Below are 26,688 nucleotides of genomic sequence, written 5' to 3' on the forward strand. Positions count from 1 at the left end.
AATGAAAAAATGGGAAGGTGCCGCTAGCCCTGTCTGGTATCCACCAACAAAACAAGGGGCATTATCATAGGGTAACAATTTCAACATGCTGCACATCTGTCAGTGTAATCTAACCACTGCCATTTTCAAGCCACATCCAAGCAAGAAAGCCATCAGAACAATTCAATAAAACAGCAACTCCAGAGATTACATCAGTGCCCCAATATCATGTGATGCTCTAGAGGAATCAACAAATGCAGCAGAAGACAAGGATCCAAGCCTTGATACCCGAAAGTGTAGGCTAGCCCACTTTTTGTCAGCAGATCTGGGTACACTGAAATAATTGTCCAAGTGACTTTTGCTGTGCTTACAAGTTTTAGAGGCAGTCTTCCTGCAAAAAGACCATACTTATGTCCGTTTCTGCAGCCCTCACCAAATAAGTGCTCTGTGGCAAACAGTGAAGAGAAAAGTACAGTTGAGTTATGTAAACTTACCATAACAGGCATTTATGAAAGCATTTGGGTGCCTTCCACCTACACCGTACATCCAAGAAAGCTCAAAGGCATGTTTGGTTTAAAAGCAAATAGATTCAGTTTTTTTTTTTTTTTTTCCCTCTCCTCTAAAAGGGAGGCTGTCATACGAAAGCAACCTGACCAGGTTGCAAATTTGAATATTTGTGTGCTAGGAGACAAGTGAACAGCGAAAAACAGAACCCCCACCCAAGTCAAAAAAAAAAAAAATCTAAATAAATAAAAATGCTGGCAGGCAGAGTTTCACAGGCACAAATCACTCAGGTGATGATAACCAAAGGTGTATTTAATGATAAAAATCCACAAGAAAAACAAATAAAATGTGAACACTTTCATTAAACAAGTGTTAACTTCATCAGACACCATTAAAATGTAAGACAGCCATTTATATACATATAAAAAACACTCTAATTGGGTAAGCAAAGAGAGGCAGCTAGCTAAGCAACACTGAGACAGAACATTAATTAACCCCCTTGATGACTGTTACAGCTGAAACTGTTGCATCTTAAAAACAACTAAAACTTGTAATTAAAAGATAAATTATTAGTCTCATACTTGTGTCATGAATGATTCTAAATAGGATAAAACTAAAACCAAATTCATTTTTAAAATCTCGTGTTAAATATTCACATAATGCTAAAATGTTTACCAAAGCCAAGTACATACAAAAGTGCTTGTGCTTAACAAATGTTTTGAGCTATTTTGTTCCTTTCTAGGGCTTTTAATTTCAATACAGGAGAGATGGATGTCCTATAATTTATCCCTGGCCATCTATCTGCCTGTAGTAAGATTTGCACCTTAACTCTTTTAACTCTAACTGAAGTCCCCAAGGTTTTTTGTCACTGATGTTTACATGGTCTATTGTCTTAAATGTGAAATTGTGGCCAGTATTGTCCTGAATATGCCTCGCTAAAGCATTAATATTATTCTTTCTTGAGGCATAGTTGTGTTCATAAATTCTGGCGTTAACTTTCCTTTCTGTTTTGCCTACATAAAATGCTTGGCATTGGTCACATGTAGCCATGTAGACCACTGCCTTGGAGTGAGAGTTATATTTACCTTTTATGGTCTATACCATTCCCTGTAAATTTGCTGCCTGACTGCACCTTATGGCACCAGTTACAAGACTCACATTTGTACATCCCTACACGTCCTGTTCTAGTGTAGTTAGAACCTTTCCTAAGAAGGTCCTTTAAGTCTTCCTGCGAAAAGACCATACTTATGTCTGTTTCTGCAGCCCTCACCAAATAAATGCTCTGTGACAAACAGTGAAGAGAAAAATACAGTTGTGTTATGCAAACTTACCATAATAGGCATTTAATAAATCAATGTTGCAGTAACATATAGCTATCATAGCTATCTATGATCCATCTTATAGAGGATCAGATGCTCAGTCAGTATATGAAAGCATTTGGGTGCCTTCCACCTGCACCGTACATCCAAGAAAGCTCAAAGGCATGGCTGGTATAAAAGCAAATAGATTCAGTTTTTTTTTTCCTCTCCTCTAAAAGGGAGGCTGTCATATGAAAGCAACCTGACCATGTTGTAAATTTAAATATTTGTGTGCTAAGAGACAAGTGAACAGCAACAAAGTGAACCCCCACCCAAGTCAAAAAAAAAATCTCCAGAAAAGAACAGAAAAATAAGGGGGATATAGGAGGGTTGCAGTATTGCAACAGTGAAGCATCTACTGTTATGGTTACTTACACAACCATATTACGTTCAACAATAACAACTGCTAAAGCCTAGAAGAGTGGGGGCGGGGGGGGGAGTCACAGAATAGCAGCCTTTGTAGAAATGATCTAGCAAGTCTTGCTCTGGCCTTGAAAAATGATTTAATCTTGTAATGTTTGGTAAAGGTGTCAACAGAAGACCAAGTAACTGCCTCTAGAATAATTCTAGTGTCTATCCATTTCCAAAATGCCTTGTAAGTAACCAGAGCTCTACTAGTGTAAGCTTTAGTCTTCTTAGGTAGGGAATTGCCATGAAAGGAATAACGAAAAATGGATGGAATGGGCTAATCATTTAGAAATGGTCTGTTTTGATTTTTTTTTTTTTTTTATCAAGAGAGATGAAGAGCTGATCCAAAGCTCTAAAAAGTCTTATTCTCTCAATCAGTAACGCAGTTGTCTGTGGACATACAGAGTATCTACGAGTTTTTCTTCCCTGTTTATACAGGGTGGTATATGTACTGATTCTGAGTAAATTCTGAGAATTCAGGCATAAAGGCTTAGTTCTTAAGGTTATCCAGTATCTAAGAAAAATGAGGAAGGGCTGGTTCACCAAAGCTTGCAAATCAGATACACGCCTAGCCAAAATCAGGGCAGTGGATAACAGTTTTCCAGGTCTAGAATTTAAGTAAAATGTTAAATGCAACAATTGGTGCCGTTTACTCGGATCTGAATTGACAACAGCTGCGGCAGTTGGGGATTGAACTAAATACTGCTAGTGAAAGGGCCCATGACAGAATTGTCTGTTCTGGCAGTGTTTCCTTCATTTCCTGTACTCGCCTGCTTTAAAATTTGGTATTGATAACTTTGTAGAAATGTAATAATTCCTCTCATTCAGTTGTTTTGAGTTAAGTGGCATGCATTTCTTTTCTGCTATTGACTGTGCAGTATGAGAGTGGGTTAAAACGAAAAACAGGCGACATAAGAGTGAAAGGAGATACGAGAGTGGGGAAAACGACGTTTACAAAACGTCACAGCTAAATCTGTAAAATACAGTATAGCTTACTGTGTAAAAATGGGAGCGAGTGTGGGAACCATAAAGGAGCCACAAAGAGGTACACCAGCTGGTTATCTGTATTTTCGTGTGTCCCGGGACAGTTGTATGTTTATAAGTCAGTGGGTCACCCTCACTAAGGGTGATGGTAAACTCACCTTTCCAGAAAATGGTAGTTTTAATAAAAATATTTTGCTTGCTCTCCAAGGAAAGTTGAGGAAAAAAGGGAGAAGAATACCAGGGTTGTGCTGGACAGCATTTAATGATTGGATGACAGAGGCGAAAGAAAGAGAAAAGGATTCGGTTATTAGTAGTCTATAAGATAATCAGCAAAAATTAAAAAAGCAATTGAGGGAATTGCAACACACTGCTAGTAATTCAGATGTAGTAAACGGTAAATGCTTGAAGGACCCATCCTTTAAGGGGCTTTATCCTGTAAAGGAATTAACTAAATTGCAAATAATTGAATCATCAAAAGACGATAATGCCTGGCTTCCCCCATCACAGACTGCACCACCGATTGCACCCCCGCAGTACCAGCCCCCCTTGCTCAACAAGGAGCCGAAATACAGCAGCCAGATTCCACCACTAGAGAGAGAGAACAAGCTATGGACAGTCAGTCTACTGAATCTGATCCAGAAACAAGCAATAAAAAAAGGGACCAAGAACTTGTAGTAAGACTCAAAGAAGCAAAAGCTGTAATGTACTTTAAATCTAAACCCTATTATAAAGGAAAAGGGAAGCGACATTTACACCATTTTGGCCAGTTCCCCGCTATAATTAACAGTGGGGATGGATATTTTGGGCCAGATAAATTTAATCCAGATTCAGAATCTGAGTCGTCAAATGACGACAGATTGTTACCTTTGAGGGAGGTACCTAACCCAGCCCATGCTAAAAGTGCACAGGAACCACCGACCGTTGTAGTACCTATGGCGTCGTCAGCGGTTGATTTTCAAGCCATTACCAATTCACTACCGCCTATCCGTACTAATCCAGCTAAGTTCCAGTATGTACTGGCGGGACATATTTGTTTACAAAATCCTACAATAGAAGAAGTCAGGACAGTTCTTCAGTACGCCATACTGGCTGATCTGATGAAATGAATTTGGGACCATGCTAATGTCTCTACTCCAATTCCAAAACATGATGCAAAAGGAGATAATGGGTCCCGAAGCGGTCAGACAGCATATAGTAGATGCTGTTACAGTAATAGTCCCACCCACACCCAACTGGTCCAAAATCAAGTCAGTTCTTCAAAAAGAAAACGAACTTGTGAATGAGTATTCAAATCGTATCACTGAAGCCTTTGAAGCTTATTTTGGTTACCCAGAACCCTCCGAAAGCCCGGCACAGAGTGGATTGTCGGCTGCCTTCATAGATGTGTTACGCCCACAAGTACAGGATAAGCTAAAGGAAGTATGTTTAAACTAGCCTAGTCTTGGATTGCATGAATTAGTCACACAAGTGCAATACCTCTCTGACCACTTAGCACAGGAAAAATTGTTTAAAGCGCAGATTCAGATGTGTACTGCCTTCGGGTAGCGTGGACGTGGAGGAAGAGGTGGACGCCAAGGAGCAGGAAACCAAAATAGACAAAACTGGCAGGAAACACGATCAGCCCCACCCCAAAGCTATAATAATCAGACAGAGTGCTTCAATTGTGGCCAAGTAGGCCACTGGAGAAATGAATGTCCGTATCTGGCTGAGCAACCTGCCCCACCCACTGATATGTCACCTCAGTGGAATTCTAATTGGACCCCATCCAATCGGCAGCCATCACAATGAAGGTTCCCTGAACAAAAACAACAGCAGCAGTTGTGCCCTTTCATCCCTGTGGATCAAGATAGACCACATGTTATGTTACTTGTCAAAAATAAACCATACCCATTTTTAATTGAAACTGGAGCAACCAAATCTATGTTAGCTGGTGAAGCAGCAATAAATGTCCCCCTTTCCAATAACACAACTAGAGGGGTAGGTGTCTCTGGTATTCCTATTGAATATTCTGAAACCGTCCCAGTAACTTTGGAGTATTACAAGACAATCATACATTTTTAGTAGGACCTCAGCACCTTTAAATTTATTGGGGAGAGATTTGCTCTGTAAGATGGGAGCAACCATCTTCTGCACAGCTGAAGGAGTATATTTACAAGTACCTTCAGATAAACAAGATAGTATTTTGGCTACTTTAGATGAAACTGTCACTCTGCAAACAATATGTATGCAGTCTGACCTCGATAAAAATAAGCATTTAAATTCATTACCCATCTATGGACCACTCAATTTTACAGAAATTTCAGCCCCTCTGTTACAGCTTCTAAAAAAGGAAGTCAGAGACCCTCTGTCTTGGTCCCCTGAAACATAAAAACGCCTTTCAGGCTATTAAAACGTCACTGATAAACCCACCTGCCCTGGGACTCCCAGATTATTCTAAACCCTTTGTTTTCTTCTGTTGTGAAAGAAACAAGACTGCCCTGGGCCTGCTAGCGCAAGCGCGCACAGGGGGCTATCGACCTATAGCATATTACAGCACTCAATTAGACCCTGTTACTTCTGGCTATCCATCCAGTTTACGAGCAGTGGCAGCTGCTGCTGTTTTGATCAATATGGCAGCACCATTGACTTTAGGACATGACACTATACTAGCAGTACCTCATGTAGTGCAAGCGTTACTCTTAAAAACAAAAACACAGTATCTTTCTAATGCTCGCCTCACTAAATATGAGTTAAGTTTATTAAGTAATCCCGCTGTTCAAATTACACGTTGCCCACCACTAAACCCTGCTTCATTGATTCTGACTAGTGACGAGGGTGAGCCACATGACTGTGTGCTTGTAGTTAACACTGTTCTTTCTCCCAGGTTATATTTGCAAGATGTTCCTTTGCTTAATCCTGCTTTAGTTCTTTTTGTAGATGGGTCCTGTTTACGAAATAATCTTGGTGAACTCCAGGCTGCATGGTCAGTCTGCTGGTCATCTGAGGTTTTACAAACTGGACAATTACCACCTGGCACTTCTGCACAAGATGCGGAATTAGTGGCACTTTCACATGCATGTAAAATGGCCAAAGACAGATCTGTTACTATTTATACTGATTCACGTTATGCCCATGATGCTGTTCATGATTTTGGTACCTTGTGGAAGGAAAGGGGGTTGAAAGGGGGTTTTTGACATCCTCTGGGGAACAGATTAAAAATTACCTGTATATTAATCACCTCTTACACGATTTATTATTGCCTTCTAAAATTGCTGTTGTCAAGTGTGCAGCTCACCAGTCTAACGACTCCCTAGTAGCTTTTGACACTACTGTTTTAAAAACTTTACAAAGTGAAGCATCGGAATCAGAAAGAAAAACATGGCTGGCCCAAAGTTGTTTCAAACACTCTGATTCAATTTGGCAGCATCCTGATGGCAGATTAATTTGCCCTATATTATCCTATATCTATGTTCATTTCTCTTATAAAAGCATATCATTTGCCAGCTCATGTATGGGTACAAGCATTAATCAAACAAATCCAGAAGAACTGGTTCGCCCCAGGACTTTCTGCTTCTGTGCAACATTTTTTGAGCACGTGCTCCATTTGTTTACAACATAACATTTCAAAAGGCACTCTGGCTCCCACTCAACCGGTGCCAAAACCAATGGGACCATTTTGTGCCTTACAGTGGGACTTTATTGAACTCCCACCTTGTACTTGTTTTAAATATGTTTTGACGGTTGTTGATATTTTTTCGGGGTGGTTAGAAGCCTACCCATGTGCTAAAAACGATGCTATTTCAGTTGCAAAATAATTGTGTTATGAAATGATACCTCATTTTGGTGTTACTTGTCAAATATACTCTGACCGTGGAATGCATTTTACTGCTAAGTTAGTTGAATTATTGTGTACAATGTTAGGCATCACTTTGAAATTTCATTGTCCGTATAGACCATCAGGTATTATTGAACGAATGAATCAGACCTTGAAAACTAGACTTGCTAAAGTCACTTCAGAAACAGGCTTAACTTGGGTGCAGGCAGTACCACTAGCCTTACTTTGTATGCGAGCACAACCACATCCTACTAAGGGTCTTTCTCCACATGAAATTCTCATGGGTCGCCCCCTGCGTATGACCATGACACCACCACCACCCCTTTCTGAATAGGATGCATTTGATAATGATATTCTCTTGTACTGCAAATCTCGTTTCCTTCCTACAATTTCACCATCAGCAAGTAGCAGCTTTTCAACATCTTCCAGATCCTTTCCTGTCATCTGCCCTACAACCAGGCGATTGGGTTTACGTTAAGTCCTTCTCTAGAAAAACAGCGCACCAGCCGCGCTGGAAGGGGCCCTTCTTGGTTCTTCTGACAACAACATCTGCTGTGCGACTGCAAGGATCTCCAACCTGGATCCACATTTCACACATCAAAAAAGTTGTGCCGTCTGAAGACCAATCGCCTTTATCTTTTTCAACTCCAGATTCTCCTCACATTGCTACTCGTACTTGAAGAAGAACTGTTCCAGTACCTGACGATGCCTAACATCTACCTTTTTGGAAAACTCCAAACTCCTGACACTACGCAGACTCAACAACCATTTCCACAAAAATACTGGACAGCCATTTTGGTGGTCATTCTTGTTGTACTGTTATTTTTAATGTGGCCATTTTTATTTCCTGCTCCACTGACGCATCACACCAAGCGAGCTATTTGGCATCCACCTTTCATCACCTACCAAGCCATCAAATATGTTTGCTTGTACATTCGTTTCTAACTGCTGGATCTGCACTGCCATTCTCTCCGTACATGGGGGATTGTCATTGGCTGCGACTCCACTAAGTATCATTGATACATGGACTAGCTTACTCGACAACACTGCTAACATTACATCCAGTAAATCTATTGCATTACAACTTTCTCTCCGTCGCAATGGCACACGGTTTCCGATGAAATTACTCAAGTCAACATCACTGGACTCGAAAAATGGGACAAAGTGTCTGCAACACAACAATTAAATACCAGTGCAGTTACTCAGAAGGAAACAGCACAGCCTCGGGCTGTCGAGTCTCATTTGATGCCATTCAGCCGACATTGAGAAATGCCTCATTACTTGGTTCTTGCAATATCGTATTTGCCATATTCCATGGCATAACTACGGGCAGTTACCATTCTTCAAACGTTACCACCCTGGTGCAGGACTTTTTATATGCGGAAAAAAGGACTATAAATGGCTACCAGAAAACTGGTCTGGTAGCTGTTTCTTAGTTTATTTAGTCCCAGCCATCCTACATACATCTGCTTTACCTCAAGGAAAAGTTTGAAATGTTCGAGAGGTTAAAAAGCCTGCCAATCCGGTAGGCCGAGTTGATGCTTCACGGATTTATCTTCATGACTTAGCTCATGCTGGCACCAAAGGACTATCTCATATGGACTTGGGTGATGACGTCATATCATGGGCTGGTATAATTCCAGCATACGGAGCAGTAAAATCAATTTTGGAACTGAGAAAACTGTCCAAATTGCTTGAACTATTAAGCAATGCCACATTTTCTGCTTTAGAACTAGTGACTGATGAACTGACTGCTATGAGAGCTGTAGTCCTCCAAAACTTTATGGCTCTCGATTTCTCCCTAGCGGTGAAAGGTGGAACTTGTGCTTTAATCCAGGAGGAGTGTTGTACGTTTATTCCTGACAATCAGCACGAAATTGAAAGTTATCTCGGACTCAGAGTCTCCGAACTCTCTAAGGCCAAGGAGGCCAATAACTCAACATGGGCATGGTTAATCAACCTGTTCTCAGGTTGGGGAGGTGGACTATTGAAGTTCATACGTAGGTACTAGGCTATCGGCCCTAAGGCCCATACAAGCCTAGCCAAAAAAAATGTACCCTGGCTTTCGCCACCCAAGAAAATTATTTTCCTATGCCCCTGTCGAGCAAAGCCACAGATGTGATCCCCGGGGTGAATTTCCCATTTCCCATCCAATCATCAAGATTTTTCTTGAAGAGTGCTAATGAGGAGCTCTGTTTGACATAGATAGGTAGTCTGTTCCAGAGTATGGAAAGTCTCTGGGACAAGAATCTATCCCTCCAGCATGTTCTGTTTATTGTGGTGATAAGGTTAAGGCCCCTAGAGCGTGTAGCTCGGAGGGATTGGGATTTCTTTAAGTGGAGCATGTCCGGCAGCTCTGGGTTTGACATAGCTTTGTATGTTAGGCAGAGATCGCCTCTGAGTAGGCGATATGCAATGGAGTAAAGCTGTAGTTTTTTGAGACGGTCTGCATAGGGCATCTGTTTGAGGCCAGTAATCCTCTTTGTGAGGTATTTCTGTGGTCTTTCTAGTTGTTGTAGATGTCTTGTGAGGTACATACCAAAAGGGGCATTGTACTCTATAATGGGTCTAATGAGTGATGAGTAGAGGGGAACAATGACCTCTTTTTTTCTGGATGAGAATCCTTTTGTGATGAGATGAGCCACGTAGAAAGATTTCCTGACCATGTGGCGATGTGATTATCAAAGGAGAGACTACTGTCCACCTGTGTCCCAAGATCTCATCACATTTTCAGCATTAAGTAGACTACCAGCTATGTGGTAGTTCATGGGTACAGAGTTTTTACCAAAGGGGATGACAATACACTTTTTGGCATTGAGCTTCAGGCCATGGCTTTGACACCAGGAATCTGTCTCAGTCAGGCCCTTTTGTAGTTTGTCCACATCGTTAGGAGTTTCGATTATGGCTCCTAGTTTGCAGTCATCTGCAAACTTTGTTAGCCAAAGACCTTCTGTGTTGGCCTGCACTTCTGAGAAGTAGATACCAAACAGGAGAGGACCCAGGACTGAACCCTGTGGTACTCCACTTGTCACTGGTCTGATGTCAGATTTGGAATCCGCTACTTTCACAGTGTGGGTTCTGTCCGTGAGCCAGTTGGCAACCCATCTTATGATATAGGGATTTATACCTAGTTTAGTGAGCTTATCTATAATTCCAGAGTGGGGGATGGTGTTGAAAGCCTTGGCGAGATCTAGATAAGCTGTGTGAACCATTTTACCATCATCTATGGCTTTGGTGACTGCTTCAAAGAAGTCAATCAGGTTTAGGAGACATGATCTGCCTTTTACAAATCCAAACTGAGTAGGGTCCAGAGTTTGGAGATTACCAATGTCTTTGTTTATGAGTTCCATGATGATATGTTCCATGGCCTTGCAGACCAGGCTCGTCAGGCTAATGGAGCGGTAGTTCCCTGGGTCCGTCGTGGCTCCCCCTTTGTGGAGTGGGATAACTGTCACGGTGCGCCATTCAGTGGGTACAAAGCCTGAGGTGAGGCTATGATTGAACATGGTACTTAGGTAGGGTGCCAGTTCATTCTGTAGTTCGTGTAGAACGCAGCCTGGTATATTGTTATTTATATAAGTTAATTTTATTAATCACAGTATTAGCTCTTAATGCATTTCTTGTTGTGTTTTTAATCAAAGCATTGATTTTGAAATTAATGTATTTTAAGACTACTAAAAGGTGCCAAAGTTTTATATGCCTGCAGTCATAAATATGGATGATGAAATAAAAATGTGTGACAATGGTGAAGAACCAGCCACATGGTTATGTTAGACTTAAGGCAAATGTATGATAGACTAAATGGTGATGCTTACACAGCATCAAATGGGGGATTGTAGAATATGAACGGCCAAAGTATGTGCTTAAGGAAATTGAGTATGTGACAATCTGCATGCATTAAGATGGACTTTGTACTGCGAACTCTGAGTAAACTGTGAATAGTGGAAAAGTACTGAAAAACAAGAGCCTGTTTGAAATCAGGAAATGTGCCTTATATTGAAGTGCATCAGATTTTCTTCTTCTGCCTAGAGATGTAGTAATGTGAACTGCTTTAAGCCTACGGGTAAACCACTGATTGGTTAATTGTCTTTTATTAATTTAATTGGTCTAGTTTATATTTTTGTACTGTCAGCAGTATTACCAGCATATAAGCTTATGCATTCCTTTGTTCAAGGAGTCTCCCTGTTACTTTCCATGAGGCTCCCACACGTGTGTAATAAATACCACTGAAAGAGAGGAAGAATTGTCTTGTCTTCATTTAAGGTAAAATGCTAAATGCAACGGAAGCATCTAAGATAATGAAACAGAAGATAGTGGTGCTGAATACGAATCTACTTCTAAATCCCAATGCCCAGAAGAGAATTTAAAATCCCGAGATGAAAATCACAAAATTGTGGAAACTTGAACATCGGACTTTTACTAGGCTAAGTAAACACTTGGCCAAATGGAAACGAAATTTACACAGAGTAAATAAACCCCCCCCCCACCAACTATATATAAAGTACAGTTTTGTACCTACCATAAATGTAGATGTCCGAACTGGATAGCATCTGCAGTCATAACAAGTGGGTTGTCCTGTCGTCAGGCAGCCCTGCAGTCGGCCGGATTCCAAAGTCCGGGTCCGGCTTCGGCTGATGTCGCACTCCACCCGACGTCATCTCTGTTGGTCTTCGGGTATAAAAGCATCAGCCGACGCCATTTTCCTCAGTGTTTCTTGCCCCAGATGCCAGTAGCCCTCTTGCAGGCTAAAATTTGGATAGATGCCAATGTTTCCAAATAGATAGAGGTAAACACAACAATAAGCATGTATGTACATATATACAAACAAATACACCATAAAGACTCCCCAACAGCTAGCTATTAGGAGGGTAAACACCCTAGGAGTACCACAGAGGGAAGGAGGGAGGGTAATCCTGACTGCAGATGCTATCCAGTTCGGACATCTACATTTATGGTAGGTACAAAACTGTACTATGTCCTTCATGGATGCATCTGCAGTCATAACAAGTGGGTAGAATACCATAGCCAACTAGGGAGGAGGATAAAAGTAGATTATGGTGTGTTTAGGATCCCTTGCAGTACAGCAGTGGCAAACCCTGCTCGGGATCTGGAATATAGAGGCAAATTATAATGCTTGGCAAATGTATGCACGGAGGTCCAAGTAGCCGCCTCAATAATGTCTTTGGTTGCCACTCCTCGTGAAGAAGGCTGTGGTAGTGGCTGTTGCCCTTGTAGAATGAGGTCTTATGTTCTGTGGAATTGGTTTTCCATGGAAGGAGTAACAGTATCGTATGCAATTTCCTATCCATTTGGAGATTGTCTGTTTGGAAGTAGCTTTTCCTTCCCTTCCTGTTGCATAGGCTACAAAAAGTTGGTCAGTCTTTCTGCTATTTTTGTTCTCTCCAAGTAGTAGCGTGGCTGTCTATGTACATCCAAGGTATGCAGTATTCTTTCCCGTCTGTTTTGTGGGTTGGGAAAGAAGGTAGGTAGGTGGATTGCCTGGTTTAAAGACACTCTGGATACCACCTTGGGCATAAATGTAGGATTAGTCCTCATGGACACTCTATCTTGGTGGAAGATTAGGAAGGGTTGCACTGCCATTAAGGCCTGTAGTTCTGAAACCCTCCTTGCTGAAGTAATTGCCAGCAGGAAAGCAGTTTTCCATGACAGGTGTTGTAGGTCTGCTGTTGCTGCTGGTTCAAAGGGTGATAGTGTCAACTTTTCTAGCACAAAGTTTAAATCCCAAGCTGGTAATGGTGGTTTCCTTGGAGGTTTTACATTCTTGATTCCTCTGAGGAACTGCCTGAGCAAAGGGTGCGAAAAACAGGTGGATCAAAGCTGTATTCTGCTGAAATAGCTGATGCATGTATCTTGATGGAGGAGTAGGACAGGCCTGAATGAAGAAGTTCGCCAGATACTCCAGAATGTTAGGCATATCTATGTTTGACACATCTTTTCCTCTTTCCGTACTCCAAATGACAAACCTTTTCCATTTTCCAGCATAGTTCCTTCTTGTTGAAGGTCTGCGTGCTTCAAGAATAATGTCTTTAACTCTTTGGGAAAGTTCTGGATTAGCTGCTGCTATGTGATGTTCCATGCAGTCAGTTGCAGCGTTTTAGGTTTGGATGTATGATGCTGTAGTTGTTCTGAGTTAACATCAAAGGCATCAGGGTATTGGCCACATATTGTTCGAGACATGCTCTTCAGTAGTGGGTACCAGTGTTGTCTTGGCCAGTTTGGAGCTATCAGGATTATCCTTGGACGTTCTTCCTTGATTTTTAGTAGTACCTTGTGTATCAAAGGAAGAGGTGGGAATGCATATGCTGTTAGGCCTTTCCAGTTGAAGGAGAGTGAGTCCACTTTCCATGCCAGTGGGCGGAATGTCCTTGTCCAGCAATCTTTGACCTGGTGATTGAGAGGTGATGCGAATAGGTCTATCTGTGGCATTCCCCATTTCTTTGAGATGGTCTTGAAGATGTGCGGGTGCAGCTTCCATTCGTGGGCATCCGTGGTTCTGCTTAATATGTCTGCTAGAGTATTGTCTTTCCCCGGTACAAACATTGCCTGTAACTGAATGTTGTAGCTGAGTGCCAGGGTCCACTGCTCCAAGGTCATTCTGCATAGGGGGTATGAATGAGTGCCTCCCTGTTTGTTGATGTACCACATGACTGTGGTGTTGTCTGTCCTTATCATCAACTGGCCCTCTTTGAGAAATGGTTTGAACTTTTGGATTGCCAGTTTTACTGCCAGCATTTCTTTTAGATTGATGTGCAGGTGAAGTTGATCCTGTGTCCACAATCCTTGCACGCATTTGTCCAGCATGTGGGCCCCCCATCCTAGGTCTGAAGCGCCTGTTGTGATGGTCTGGCTTGGTTGACATCTGCGAAAGGGTAGGCCTGGGTTTGACTGGCATGCCTGAGCCCACCATAGGAACTCCTGTTTTAAGCATGGAATTAGTGGGATTTCTGTTTCTAGACTGTGTCTGTGTTGGGACCATAAATTATTTAGGTACCACTGTAGTTTCCTCATATGTAGTCTGGCAAATGGGACCAAGATTATGCATGATGCCATGAAGCCCAAGGCCTGCAGAACTTTTCTTGCTGTTAACTTGTTCAGTTTTGTTAGTGCCAAGAAGTAAAGAGGAGTTCTTTTGTTTTTCTGTAGTCAGGAATGCCATTTGTTGTACTGTGTCCAATTCAGCCCAAGAATGTCCTTGTTTGGGATGGTATCAGCCTTGACTTTTGTAAATTGACTGTGTATCCCAGTCCTTGTAGCAAGTAAAGGACCCTTTGTAAATCTGTTGTCAGCTTGCTTTTGTTGTCCCCTTGTAGCAGGCAGTCGTCCAGGTATGTGTAAATTTGAATTCCCTGTAGTCTGCAATGGGCGATTACTGATGCCAGGCATTTTGTGAATACTCTGTGCAGTAGATAAGCCAAAGGGCAATGCTGAGAATTGATAGTGCTCTGATCCTGCAAGAAATCTGAGGTATCTTCTGCAGATTGGTCGAATGGGGACGTGCAGGTATGCCTCCTTGAGATCTAGAGTTACCAGCCAAGACTCCTTGCCCAGCATGGGAAGAAGTTGCTGTAGGGTCAGCATTTTGAATTTTGGGACAATGATGTATGTATTTAAGGTGGACAGGTCGAGAATTGGTCTCCAACTTTTTTCTTTTCTTGGAACTAGGAATAGTCTGGAATAGAACCCCTTTCCTTGTTCTGCTGTTGGCACTCTTTCCACAGCTCTCATGTTTGCTAACTCCATTATCTGGCGTAGAGCCTCTGTTTTTTGATTTGGAGGTAGATTTGGCATTCCTCTTTTGACTGGTAAAGTGTGGAAGTGAAACCGGTAACCTTGATCTATGGTTTGTAAAATCCACTTGTCTTTTGTTATGTAGTGCCAGTTCTTTCAAAATAAGGTTAACTTTCCGCCTAGAGGAGCTGCTATTTGTTCCCTGGTAGGCGGATTTAGGATTAAGTCACTGTGGTTGTGCTGATGTAGTGGCAGTGGCTGTGTCTGTGCCTCTGTTGTTACCTTGCCACTGTCGTCCTCTGTAGGCACCTCCTCTGGATTGGTTTCTGCCTCTGGAACGCCTATTCCTGCCCCTTTGAAATTTTGTGGAGTCAGGAAAGGACCAATTTTTGGCAGGCCAGTTCCTGCTAAACCTTGGGGCTTGAACCTGCAAGAAATCTTTAACAGTTTGAACAGATTTTGCCTTTTCTTCCATTTTCTTCATAACCTGCTGGGCAGGTGTACCAAACAAACTTGTCTTGTCCATAGGAGCATCTAGCAACTTAGCTTTAACATGATCCGGTAAAGCTTGTTCCTTTAGCCATGCATGCCTTCTTATCACTGTGCCTGTCATGGCTGATCTAAATGAAGCCTCCAGTGCATCATAGCCACATTTTAAGGAATGGTTGCTAACCTGTTGTATGTTATTTACCATCTCTAATACATATTTCTTACCAAGAGATTCATCAGTGGTTAGTTTTTTAGTTAACTGATCAAGCATAAACTCTTGGTATTGTATCATGTGAAATTGACAGTTTAAAGCTCTAGCTGAGAGAGTAGCTGAAGTGTAGACCTTTTTACCCCATCTGTCTAATGACCTTGCTTCCCTTTCAGAAGGAATAGAGTTTTTAGCTGTGGTCGCGGCTACTGCCTTGGGACCCTGGGATATAGTTTCTGGGTCTGCAAGTGGGGCCTTGTAAAGGTGGTGATGAGTATCTGGCACCCTGTAAAATCTGTCTGGTTTGGCAGGGGCTGGGGGTAAAGAATCTGGAGCGGAGCAAACATCATTGAAAGCATCATCCACCACAGAGAGAACAGGAGGTATAGCTAAGGGCCTGTGCTGTGGGAGGTGCAGAAAGGTCCTAAGTCTTTTACTGGAGTCTGAAAAATCCTGTTGCTGCCATTGGAACTGTTCTCGCATGGCATGCAAGGTTTCCCCAAAGGAGAATTCTTCTGGTGGGGAAGCAGCTGGAATGGATTCTTCAGCATCAGAATCTTCAAAATTGGAGAAGGGAGCCTCTGGCTGGTCAGTTATGTCTGATTCATCAGCAGAATCATCAGAAGACACTGGCTCAGGGGCTCTGCCCTAGGTCTCTTCTCTGGGGCTGAGAGGCCCTGTCTGGGTGAGATTGAGATCCTCTAATTAAAGAAATTAAATCTTCTGCCAAAGAAAGCATTTGAGAACTAGAAGAGGGCCTGGATGTGGGGGGTTTAACAGGCACTGTTTTAGTAGTCTTGGCTGCTTTAGCCCTGGCGAAGGCCTTAATGGACATGGCTGCTGGAGGCCTAGCAGCACCACGTGCTGGGGTAGAGACATCCAAGGGGATGGTGTCTGATAAGTCAACCACCGTAGTGGGTAAAATTTCTGAGGTCGATTCAAGAGTTGTAGCAGGGGCCTCAGTTGTAAGAATAGGTTCAGCTGTACTTTGATCAGTTTTCTCGGTTTCAGCCGAAACCGGGACACTCGGTTTGCTTTACCGTGGTTTCGGCCGAAACCGCGGACCGCGAGTGTCGGTCTTTATCTTTGCGTTTTTTGGTAGATTGGGTAGTCGGAGGATCCGACGGCATAATGTACGCAAAATCAGAACTGAAAAACTGTTCTGCAAACTCCGACCGATGCCTAAGCGTGCGGTTGAAAGAGGCACAGGCGAACAGGCTGCTACGTCGTGGGCTGGGCCTAAACAAGGCAGACAGTAAGAGTGGAAATCTTTATGAGGTATTTGTTTCCCACAGGTTAAACAATTGTTAACTTTTTCTGACATCGGCTGAGGCAAGAAAGAGTCCCCAACGGGTACTTAGCTTTAGAAGTCTTCAAGTAGTATTCGGTAGAAGTAATCTCTGGATCCGACCGACCGGCACTTGCGAACAGCTTCTGCTTCGGGCGCCACGCGGCAAGAAAGACTAAGGAAAATGGCGTCGGCTGATGCTTTTATACCCGAAGACCAACAGAGATGACGTCGGGTGGAGTGCGACATCAGCCGAAGCCGGACCCGGACTTTGGAATCCGGCCGACTGCAGGGCTGCCTGACGACAGGACAACCCACTTGTTATGACTGCAGATGCATCCATGAAGGACATCAACTCCGGGACTGCACTACAGTGGAGAAAAGGCCAAGCTGAGGTAGTGTTTACTTACCCTAAGAAAAATCCGACATTCGAGTTTCCACAGTTTTTTGACTTTCATCTTGGGATTTATAAACGTCGATCAGGGTGTTGGGATTTAGAAGCAGACCCACTGAATGCATACTGGCTTGAGAAACCATTGGGGGTGGTCATGCAAAAGAATATCAAAAGAGTTCAAGAGTATGGAAGGAAAAAACTAGTAAAGGCATTCAAGGAAGGAAAAAAACTAGTAAAGGCAATCTAGGCAGGATACAACTGCATTGTGTGAAAGTACAAGCGTGTGTAATTTTAATACAAGTATAAACATTAGGACACAGTAATAATAAACAAGTCAGCAAATAAATAAAAATGTAATAAATCACCCTCAATTTATGATTTTTTTCAAATGAAACAAAACAGTTAAAATTGCCCTAAGAATTGGGTAAGCCACAGTTTTCATACTTCTTAGTGCAATTACTGCAAAGTTATAAGGAAAGTTAAATACTATAAATATGTTCTTAAAAACATGTGGCTGTTAGCAGATTTGAGTATCACTATGTTAATTATGATTAAGACAACTTCAAAGTTGCAAATTTCAGTTAGAATATTAAGTATTTATGACTTTAATACATAAAAAAAAATGTAAATGATGGCGTTTCCCTTACAAAGTCTTTTATTTTTTGTTACTTCTGATGACAAATACAATAACTGATAATTGCAATTAACATATTTTGGAGAGTAAAATATACATTTCATTTTTCATGAACATCTGTATTAAAGATACTTAAAAGTGAAAGTTTTATATTTACCATAATGCTAGATCTGTGCAGTCATGTTCTGTCTGGCTCAAAAGATGGGTTATCTGATCAGATCAGATCAGGCATCTGCATGTTTATCAAGTTCTTTGTTCCAGGGCTCAGGCTCCTTCCCCTACCCATAATTCCCTTCTCCTACGGATACCTCATATCAAGTTTGCCGGCATGAACCTAGCACTTCACCTAATAGACAGAATGCAGACTGCTAACCTGCCAAATAAGACTTGGATAAGGAATCTGCTTCAGGATGAATGCAAAAATAGGCCCTGGTCAGGTCCAATCAATCATTTGGGCCACTATGTGACAATTTAGGAAAGGGGATAGAGGGAGGGGATGTTGAACAAGAAGATGCAGCAAGACAACACAGACCTATAGTTATGGTAACTACATAACTTTTGTATTTGAAATTATTCTTTTCCATCAGAATCAACAGAAGGGAAAGATTCTCCAGCTACTAGAAATCCTGGAAGGTCTCATGGAAGGATAATCTGAAGTATAGTGGAGCCAAATAATACAGGGAGATTTAGATTGTATAGCCAGCTTGTAATGTGACTAGGGTATGATTAACAGACTAAGTAGCTGTAGCACAAATCTCATCTATTGGGACTTTTAGCAAAGCAAGCATTAGAAGTAGCCACCACTGTAGCTGAAGGAGTCTTAGGTTTATGGGGTAGCACTAATCAGATTTCTTTATAAACAAAGGCAATGTAGTCACTTTAGAAACAAATTAACCCAATTTGGCCTTAGAAAAAGAAAAGAAAAAGCTGGTCTGTTTTTTTAATGTCTTGGTCAACTGAGATTTTACCTGAATCGCACCAATGAACATCCATCACATGTAAAATATATTTCCTTTTGTTTGGAAAATTTTGCAAGAAAACTGGTAGGTTACTTGGTTAAGATTTGCTTCAGAGGCCACTTCAGGAAGATAGTGTGGAATGGTCCACAGAGAAACTCTATCATTATGAAAAAACAGGTAGGGATGTCTGCAGGACAATGCTTCCAACTCAGAACTATCTAGTTGATGTGACAGCTACTAGAAAAATCATTTTCCAAGACAGACATTTTAGTTCTGCTGAGGATGCTGGTTCAAAGTCGGACCTGGTCAGGGCTTGAAGTATCACTGTACTATTTTAGGGAGGATCTTCATATCTCCAATTGGAGGTCTTAAATTGAAAGTTCTCTTTAAAAACAAACAAAAAAGCGCAACCTTGGAAATTTTTATAGAGGCAATAGAGGTTTGGTTTTGTCCCATGTGAAACATGGAAATTGCTGCTAACTGTACCTTGATCACTGAAAAGCTAGCACCTCTCTGAAACAAATCCACCAAGATGTCTTAAGATACATATAATAAAGGTGTTGTAAAATGGTCTAAAAGTCTTTGAAAGAAGGCCAAACAGCAAACCTCTTCCATTTGCTAATGTAAACCTTCATAATGCTAGGTTTTCTGTGATGAAGATAAAATCTGTATAACTGAAGTAGAAAGCCTGGTGTCTCTGGCCATCATTATAACTGGAGGAACCATGAGATCAATTTCAGGGTCTGTATGTCTCTATGATGGATGCAGCAGCAGGTCTAGTTGTGGATCCAGCATCCAGGGAGAATGTTTCAGACAAGGCCAGAAAAGGGAAACCCATACCTGCTGGGACCAAAAGGGCTTAATGAGAATTACCACTCCCTTGCATGTCATGGTCTTCTGAAGAAACTTGATTGAGTGGAAAATGTGAACGTGTACAGGAGACACAGGGCAATTGTGGACTACAGCATCCCTCCGTGACTATCCCTCTGGGTGAATTATGGCAAAGTAAATGCGGTACTTGGTGTTTACACAGGAAGTGAAAAGACTGTAGCAAGGCCAGGCCCACCCACTAAAAATCAGTCACCACTTACTGACTGAGGGACCACTCATGAAGCAGAATAGACCTGCTCAGTTTGTACGCCAGAGCACTGAAAATCCCCAGCCTTGCAACTAGAAAGCATTAAAAAGACACTGCCCACTGCCACAGCCTTATGGTTTCCCAGCATAATTGGTATGAAGGTATGAACAGGTTTCTCCTTGTGTGTTGATACACCAGATCACTGCCATGATGTCAGTCTGTATGGATACTACATCCTTGGGAAGGGAATCCAGGAATGTCTGCAACACTAAAAGGGCCATTCTCATCCACAAGATTCTGAAGTGAAGTCTGGTCTCTGTCGAACAAGTGCCTTGAACCAGCTTCCCCTCATAATGCATCCCACCACCTCAAAAGGGAGATGTCTGTGGTCACAGTGGTTGCTGGAGGTGGGAGGGTGAAAAGTTAATCTCATGTGATTATCTGGAAGGTCAACGACCAATGAATATGGCAACAGAAAACTGGTGTGACACATACTAAGAAATGAAGGAGCTGGTGCAACAATGACCACTGTACAGACAGTGTCCACTGCAGAATGTTTATGTAAAACTGTGACTGATGCAGCCATCAACCCCGACAAATGGAGGATCAGTCTCACCAGAGGGTTTGAATAAGACAGGACCTCTGAAGTAATCTGATATAGGGATAGGACTCTCGATTCTGGAAGCCTGGCAATTTGTGATGTTGAATCCAGGTGGCCTGGCAATTTGTGATGTTGAATCCAGGTGGCACCCAAAACTCTCTTGCCTATGACAGTTTCAACTGGCTTTTGATTATATTGATCATGATTCCCAAATAATAGGCTAACTGAAACAAGAAGCCTGATTAGACTCCCTGGTGGATGAGATGAGGAGACAGTCATTTAAGTAGGGGAAACACCTGTAACCCTTGCAGCCTTAGGTAGTCTGCAGCGACTGCCATGTATTTGTTGAACATCCTGGGGGCTGTGGTGAGACCAAATGGCAACTCCCTAAATTGAAAGCAGCACTTACTGTGCAAGTCCTTGTACAGAATCTGCATACTGTACTCGCACTTACCTCGCCTAGCTGACCTTTAACAATTTTAAACCACAGCTCTAACAAATAAGAGAATGAAAGGTCCCTCAACAGGGCACTTATCTGACAATTAGCAAAGCAATGGTACCAAGCAAAAACTGAGGGTAATGCTAGAAGTCTAAATCTCAAAATGCACTCACTCGAGGCACTCCTTAAAATGGAGAAAGTACAGTTTTGTACCTACCATAAATGTAGATGTCCGAGAGGTATGCATCTGCAGTCCTAACAAATGGGTTGTCCTGGCCTCAGGCAGCCCTTCGGTCGGCCGGATTCCAAAGTCTGGGTCTGGCCTCGGCTGATGTCGCACTTCACCCGACGTCATAGCTGCAGTTCTGCGGGTATAAAGGCATCAGCTGACGCCATTTTCCTCAGTGTTTCTTGCCCCAGATGCCAGGTGCCCTCTAGGAAGGCTAAATTTGGATAAATGCAAATGTTTCCAAACAACAGAGAGCAAATAGAAAAGAACATGTATATACATATATACAAACAAATACACCATAATAGATTCCCCCAGCTAGCTACAAGATGGGCAAATACCCTAGTAGTACCACAGAGGGGAAGGAAGGTGGGTAATCCTGACTGCAGATGCATACCTCTCGGACATCTACATTTATGGTAGGTACAAAACTGTACTATGTCCTTCAAGGATGCATCTGCAGTCCTAACAAATGGGTAGAATACCATAGCCAAACTGGGGGAGGAGGCACTAAGTTTATGGTGTAGTTAAGATCCCTTGCAAAACAGCAGTGGCAAAACCTGCTCGGGATCTGGAGTATAAAGGTAGATTATAATGCTTGGCAAATGTATGCACGGAGCTCCAAGTAGCAGCCTCTAAAATGTCTTTGGTAGCCACTCCTCGTAAGAAAGCTGTAGTAGTGGCTGTAGCCCTTGTGGAATGAGGTCTGATGTTTTCTGGAGTTGCCTTTCCATGAAAAGAGTAACAAAATCTAATGCAATTTCCTATCCATTTTGAGATTGTTTTGAAATTGCATATCCTTCCATTCCTGTTGCATATGCTACCAGAAGCTGGTCAGTTTTTCTATTGTTCTTGGTTCTGTCCAGGTAGTAGCGCAATTGTCTGTGTACATCCAAGGTATGCAGCAATCTTTCCCCCCTGTTCTGTGGGTTGGGGAAGAATGTTGGCAGGTGTATTGCTTGGTTTAATGATACCCTAGAGACCACCTTTGGCATAAAGGTAGGATTAGTTCTCATGGACACTCTATCCTGATGGAAGATGAGGAAGGGCTGTACTGCCATCAATGCCTGTAATTCAGAAACCCTTCTAGCTGAAGTGATTGCAAGCAGGAATGCAGTTTTCCAAGATAAGTACTGTAATTCTGCTGTTGCCGCTGGTTCAAAAGGGGGAAGTGTCAACTTTTCTAACACAAAGTTCAAGTCCCATGTAGGCAATGGTGGTTTCCTTGGTGGCTTTACATTTTTAATTCCTCTGAAAAACTGCCTGAGTAGAGGTTGAGAAAAGACTGGAGGATCCATGTTGTATTCTGCTGAAATTGCTGATGCATGAATCTTAATGGAGGAATAAGACAGACAATTGTGGAAAAGCTCTGCTAAGTATTCCAGGATGTTAGCTATGTTTGCCAATGATGCATCTACTCCTTTTGTTGCACTCCAAATGAGATATCTTTTCCATTTTGCTGAATAAGTTTTCCTTGTTGAGGGTCTGCGAGCCTCCAAGATAATGTCTTTAACCCTTTGAGATAAATCTGGGTTATATTTCCTTATGTAATGTTCCAAGCAGCTAGCTGCAGTGTTTTCAAGTTTGGATGCAGGATTTTAAAGTTGTTCTGTGTTAGCAGTAGAGGTAGTAGGGGTAGAGGCCATGCGTGTTCCCGGGGTCATACTCCTCAGTAGCGGGTACCAATGTTACCTCGGCCAATCTGGAGCTATCAAGATGATCCTCGGGTGATCTTCTTTGATCTTCAGTAGCACTTTGTGCATCAAAGGAAGAGGTGGGAATGCATATGCTGTCAGGTTTTCCCAACTGAAGGATAGGGAGTCCACCTTCCAAGCAAGTGGGTGGTATGACCTTGTGCAGAATTTTTTCAGTTGGTGGTTGTGTGGGGATGCGAACAGGTCTATTTCTGGCAATCCCCATTTCCTTGTGATGGCCTTGAAGATGTCTGGATGCAGCATCCATTCGTGGGCATCCGTGGTGGTTCTGCTTAAGATATCTGCTAGAACATTTTCTTTTCCTGGCACGAATATGGCTTGGAGCTGAATGTTGAGGCTCAGGGCCACATTCCAGAGGTCCATTGCCATCCGGCATAGAAGATATGAATGCGTGCCTCCCTGTTTGTTGATATACCACATAACTGTGGTGTTGTCCGTCCTTATCAGCAAATGACCCTGTTGTAGAAATGGTCTGAATGTCTGAATTGCCTGTTTTACTGCCAGCATCTCTTTTTGATTTATGTGTAGGTTCATCTGGTCTTGAGTCCATAAGCCTTGTACGCACTTGTCCACCATGTGAGCCCCCCAACCGAGGTCTGAGGCGTCCGTGGTGATAGTCTGGCTTGGGTGAGGCCTGTGGAAGGGCAGTCCTTTGTTCAATTGACAGGCCTGGGCCCACCACTGGAATTCTTGCTTCAGACATGGAATTATTGGAATTTCGGTTTCTAGGCTGTGCTTGTGCTGAGACCATAAATTCCTCAGGTACCATTGCAACTTCCTCATATGTAGTCTGGCATGTGGAATTAATATTATGCAGGATGCCATGTAACCCAGGGCTTGCAGGATTTTCCTTGCTGTAAGCTGGTTCTGTGCTGTTAATGCCATGAAATAGAGTGGTAGCTGCTTCTGTTTTTCTGCTGTGAGGAATGCCATCTGGTTTGAAGTGTCCAGTTCTGCACCCAGGAAGGTTATCCTTTGGGATGGTATCAGCCTTGACTTTTTTGTGTTGACTGTGTATCCCAGGGCTTGCAACAGGTGAATAACCTTTTTCAAGTCTTTTGTTAATTTGTCTTTGCTGTCCGCTTGTAACAGGCAGTCGTCCAGGTATGGATAAATTTGAATTCCCTGAAGCCTGCAATGAGCAATTACTGATGCCAGGCATTTCGTGAATACTCTGGGCGCAGTATATAAGCCAAAAGGCAATGCTGAGAATTGATAATGCTCTGATCCTGCAAGAAATCTGAGATATCTTCTGCAATTTGGTCGTATGGGGACGTGCAGGTATGCCTCCTTGAGATCCAGAGTCACCAGCCAAGACTCCTTGCCCAGCATGGGAAGAAGTTGCTGTAGGGTCAGCATTTTGAATTTTGGAATAATGAGATATGTGTTTAGAGCGGACAGGTCGAGGATAGGTCTCCATTGTTTTTCCTTTCTCGGTACTAGGAAAAGTCTTGAATAAAATCCTTGTCCTTGTTCCATAGCCGGTACCTTTTCTATAGCTCTCATCCTTAGTAAGTGATCTATTTGTTGTAGAGCGTTTGTCCTTTGGTTTGGAGGTAGGTTTGGCATTCCTCTCTTCCTTGGAAGAGTATGGAAGTGAAACCTGTAGCCTTTGTCTATTGTCTGTAAAATCCATTTGTCTCCTGTAATGTAATGCCAATTTACTGAAAATAAGGCTAATTTTCCGCCTAAGGGTGCTGCCAGTTGTTCCCTGGTAGGCGGTTTCAGAGCCAAGTCACTGTGATTGTCCTGTAGAAGTGGTAGTGGCTGGATCTGTGGCAGTAGTTCTCTGGCTGTTAGGCTGCCACTGATGTCCCCTGTAGGCACCTCTGGATTGACCTCTGCCTCTAGGGCGTCTATTTCTGCTTCTCTGTGCTCTGGAGGTGTCTGGAAAGGACCAATTCTTGGAAGGGCAGTTCCTACTAAACCTCGGAGGCTGGACCTGTAAAAAAATTCTTGACTGTCTGGACAGATTTAGCTTTTTCTTCCACCTTCTTCAACACTTGCTGTGCAGGGGAACCAAACAAACTGTGCTTTTCCATGGGAGCATCTAGAAGCTTTGACTTTACATGGTCTGGTAAGGATTGTTCTTTTAACCAAGCATGCCTTCTGATCACTGTACCAGTCATAGCTGATCTAAAGGAAGCCTCCAGTTCATCATAGCCGCATTTCAAGGAATGATTACTGACCTGCTGAGTGTTATGCACCAAATCCTGAAGGGACTTACGGTCTAAAGGTTCAGGTGAGGACAGTTTTTTAGTGAGCTGATCTAACAGAAATTCCTGATACTGAATCATGTGGAATTGACAATTTAAGGCCCTAGCCGAAAGAGTAGCAGAAGTATAAACTTTTTTACCCCATCTCTCCAATGCCCTAGATTCCCTTTCAGAGGGGAGCGGGTTTTTGGCAGAGGCAACTGCTACAGCTTTGGGGCCCTGAGAAATAGTTTCAGGATCTGCAATAGGAGCCTTATACAAATGATAATGTGTGTCCGGAACCCTGTAGTATCTGTCGGGCTTAGCAGGGGCCGGAGGCAGTGAGTCAGGGGAAGTACAAGCATCATTAAATGCATCATCCACAACTGTAAGTACTGGAGGAATAGCTAAAGGCCTATGCTGTGGTAAATGCAAAAAGGTCCCAAGCCTTTTCCTAGAGTCTGAAAAATCCTGGCCCTGCCATTGAAATTGTTCCCTCATAGCAAGCAAGGTTTCCCCAAAAGAAAATTCCTCAGGAGGAGAGGCAGAAGGTATGGAATCCTCTGCATCAGAGTCCTCATATGGAGAATAAGGGCCCTCTGGAGGATCTGTATTTTCTGAATCATCAGAGGAATAATCTGAAGAAACTGGCTCAGGGGGCTCTGCTCTAAGCCTCTTCTCTGGAGGTGGGTGAGAGGCCCTGTCAGGGTGAGACTGGGTTCCCCTGATCAAAGAAATGAGATCCTCTGCTAGACTAAGCATTTGAGTACTAGAGCTAGGCCTGTGAGAGGGGGCTTTAGCAGGCACGGCCTTTGAAGATTTAGCTGCTTTAGCCCTGGCAAAAGCCTTAATTGACATGGATGCAGGGGGCCTAGCAGCTCCACGTGCAGGAGAAGATACATCTAAAGGGATAGTATCTGATAAATCCTGAGAAACTGTAAGAGCAGGTGGATTTTCAGTAGCAGATTCAGCCATGCTGGAAGAGGCCTCGGTAGAAGGAGGCATGCTTTCGGCTGAAGGAAGAACCGCGGACTCAGCTTCAGCCGAAACCGAGACACTCGCGGTAGGCTTAGCCGCGGTTTCGGCCGAAACTGCGGACCGCGAGTGTCGGTCCTTATCCTTACGCTTTTTAGCTAAATGTGAAGTCGGAGTCTCCGATGGCATGATATAAGCAAAAGCGGAGCCGAAAAACTCCTCTGCAAACTCCGACCGACGTCTAAGTGTTCGTCGGTTGAAGGAAGCACAGGCTAGACAAGCTGCTACGTCGTGGTCTGGGCCTAAACAAGGTAGGCAGTAAGAGTGGAAATCTTTATGAGGTATTTGTTTCCCACAAGTTAAACAGTTATTCACTTTTTCTGACATCGGCTGAGGCAAGAAAGAGTCCCCAACGGGTACTTAGCTTTTTAGAAGTCTTCGGTAGTAGCAATCTCTGGTTCTGACCGACCGGCACTTGCGAACAGCTTCTGCTTCGGGCGCCACGCGGCAAGAAAGACTTAGGAAAATGGCGTCGGCTGATGCCTTTATACCCGCAGAACTGCAGCTATGACGTCGGGTGAAGTGCGACATCAGCCGAGGCCAGACCCAGACTTTGGAATCCGGCCGACCGAAGGGCTGCCTGAGGCCAGGACAACCCATTTGTTAGGACTGCAGATGCATCCTTGAA

The 26,688-nt window shown here is 43.0% G+C and overlaps 1 protein-coding gene across 5 annotated transcripts in view; it reads right to left on the bottom strand.

Moving 5' to 3' along the window:
- BTBD10 (BTB domain containing 10) overlaps positions 1 to 26,688 on the bottom strand; it is a 1,432,231-nt gene that overhangs the window by 541,778 nt on the left and 863,765 nt on the right. The window lies entirely within an intron of this gene.

This window comes from Protopterus annectens, chromosome 17.part0, assembly GCF_019279795.1.
Source record: "Protopterus annectens isolate FY-2018-M chromosome 17.part0, PAN1.0, whole genome shotgun sequence".
Taxonomy (NCBI): Eukaryota; Metazoa; Chordata; order Ceratodontiformes; family Protopteridae; genus Protopterus; species Protopterus annectens.